The following is a 3,155-nucleotide window of genomic DNA, read 5'->3' on the forward strand; positions in this document are numbered from 1 at the left end:
TTTATGCATTCAAATACATAAATTGTTGATTCAAGATCTATTGAGACGTGTATATTTTCCCGCGAAAGGCGATGTCAATGCAAACCGCGAAGAATTCTTAAGCGATTATTTGATGAGGCCTTTAAATTGAGGATTTTGTTGTCACTCTCGCTTATATTGACAACGTAACATACGCAGCATTGTGCTCGAGGGAGGACTGAAATTGTTAACGTAAATCGAATTTGGCAGCCAATAAACAGTTAGTCTCAGCTGTTTACATTGGGAGGAAGGTGGTTTAAAGTGCTTCAAATTTTGTTATTTTCACGCCGATCCACTCTGGTGTTACTTCTCATCCGACTCAGTACAATTCGGGCGATCTCACCGGTCTTAAGGATCGTCGCTTTTGCAGTCGAAATTGAATTTCTCGAGAACATCTTTCGAGCTCGATTGTACTGAGGTGGTTCACAGTTTCAGAGGAAAGCCAGCAAATTAATTTCGCCGTGCTAAGATATTTCTGAGTAGAATGTTATCAGGGATCTTCGGCCACTGATGTAGATTTACTTTGAGATTTGATATGGAACAAAAAACTGCCACATTGCCAGAAACGAGTTCGTCGAAGACATGCCAGAGGTTCGAGGAAAAATCAGTAAAAATGTCTAAAACGATTTTAGATTTAGTGGACAAGGACTTGGTAATTCCCAAACTGTCTTTCTTTTTCTTCTTCATGGCAACCGGTGCTTTTCTTCCGTACCTTGGAGTCTTCTATAAACAACTTTGGCTCACCGCTCGTGAATCTGGTATTCTGCTCGGCGTTCGTCCCTTCGTTAAGATGCTATGCTCTCCGCTCTGGGGAATGGTGACCGACGTATGCAACCGACCCAAGCTTATACTTATTATCTCCATTATAGGAACAACCATAGCCCACTTTTCCCAGAGCGTCGTTTCACCATTCGATCTTCCGTGTTATCCCGAGGCAAACGGGACGAACTTTAGCCAAGCCACTCAAATGTTCTTTCCAGGACGCAGGGCTATCGATCGTTCCACGCGTCGACACCTGACAAGGAATTCGCAAAACGTCTTTACGAGCAAAACAAGAATGATTATTTCACGCGGTGGTTCAAATGAGACCGCAGGTTCTGTAATCACAAATGAGGAGGGAAAATTTGCAGAAAGCTTCGAACGTGGCACGATTTGGGATTTCGAGAATGACGTTGGACACGGTAACTCAGCTGTCGCCGAGGGCACTCGAGTGGAGAACTCAGAAGGGCCAGACGTGGGGATAATCCTAGACTACCCAAAGAAGAACAATCCAAAATATTAACGAAAAACAAAAAGCGTAAAAAACAGAACATCAAGGAGGATTTCCGCGTAAAGGATAACCAAACGATCTTTATCACGTTGCTCGTCATCGTGTTCCTGGGTGAATTTATCGCAGCGCCAGCTCCAATGCTTACCGATAGCGGAACACTTGGCATCTTAAGCGGCCGCGAACACGAGTATGGTAGGCAGCGTTTATTTGGATCGATAGGTTGGGGAATAGGATCATTGATATCTGGAGCAGTGGTCACAGCTTTCAACTCTTGTCCGTTTGAGGACAGCATCAACTACGTCTCAATTTTTACGTATTTGCAGTTGCGATGATTATGGACTTCTTCGTAGCGTTCTTTTTCAAATTCCCAACCTCTGATCCGAAACACGAAGTTTCAGCCGAAAACGAATTCTGGAAAGGTCTGAAGATCTTCTGCAACCTGAAGAATGGTACATTTATTTTCACTCTGCTATTCTTAGGATTTTCCCACAGTCTTCAGCTTTCCTTCCTGTTCTGGTTCCTTCAAGACATTGGTGGAACTCCAATCCTTTTCACCCTTATAGTTGCCGTTAATTGCCTTTCCGAGGTTCTCATGTTTTTCATGGCGACTTACTTTGTTCAGAAGATTGGTCACGATGCTGTGCTGTACACTGGCTTGGCATGCTATGGTTTGCGATTCTTGCTTTATTCTTACCTTCGAGAACCTTGGTGGGTGTTACCTTTGGAAGCCCTGCAAGGATTCACATACGGTGGTGTGTGGACTGCGAGTGTGGCGTACGTTGGACCACAACCAGGTAAAGTACTTTTAAAACTACAGGAATAGCCAGGAAGTCTCTATTCAAGACATCCAAAATATTAAAAAAATAAATAAATAAAAAGGAAAAACGCAATCGTACCGTTCGCACTCGAAAGTCGAGTTTGAAAAAAGTCGACTTTAAAAAAAGTCATTTTTACCCATATTCTCTCATAAAACTAAAATATTTAGATGCAGGCTGCTTCGTTAGTACACCTTTTTGGTGCAACATTTGCCAGAATGAGCAAAGATATCTTGAGTAGTAGTTGCCTGAGAAACAGGGAGGAGTAAGCCGTCATAAGTAAGATTTATCGCATCCTCGGAATATTAGAGCCACCTTTATCTCATTCTTGTGCCCACATCCCTCGCAACCCCTGTCCGGCCCTAGCGCTTAACTTGCAGAAATGGATTCTCTTTATGCTTCATGCTCCATACAGTCTTACTGATATTGTTGGCAAGGCATTGCTCTGGGCGAGCTCCGTTTGCTGGGACAGTAATAATACCACATTTGTTTGGGATATTTTGGCCAAGCCCTGATGGCTAGGCCGTTTATTAAAATCAGCATGGTAACCTAGGAAATACCCAAATATAGAAGACATAATCCCAGCAAAAGTGAGGGACACACGACATCCACAAGAAAGTAAAAATAGGGAGGGTCGGGAGGGAAAATTTGATTTGACTCTGTTGAATCAGCTTCCGCCTGGCTTGCACAAATGGTGAATGATCTCCAGAAAATCTCGGATGACAGAAATGCCCAAACTACAACATGGAAAATAACTAACTAAGCATGTCACACTCAGCATAAATCCATTATTTTCCTCTGGGCAATAAATTTTCTCTCTGACTCTTTCTATTAGAACCGATTCCTTGCATTACTTTTCAGTCATTCTAGCTATTTATATTAGTCTATTAATTATTACTTTTCTACCTCCACTGACTAAGACACTAATACGTTAGAGAAATTAATTAAAGAGACTTTAAAAACGCATTTTCTCGCTGGCTCTTCATGAATTTTTACAGGTTTGTAGTTTCGTAGCTTTTAAAAAGTTCCACATGTATATTGTATCTTATTAA

The 3,155-nt window shown here is 42.0% G+C and overlaps 1 pseudogene; it reads left to right on the plus strand.

Moving 5' to 3' along the window:
- Window positions 1–2,111, plus strand: LOC138005688 (major facilitator superfamily domain-containing protein 6-like; annotated as a pseudogene).
- The last annotated feature ends 1,044 nt before the right edge of the window (window positions 2,112–3,155 follow it).

The sequence above is a fragment of the Montipora foliosa genome, chromosome 6 (assembly GCF_036669935.1).
Source record: "Montipora foliosa isolate CH-2021 chromosome 6, ASM3666993v2, whole genome shotgun sequence".
NCBI lineage: Eukaryota > Metazoa > Cnidaria > Anthozoa > Scleractinia > Acroporidae > Montipora > Montipora foliosa.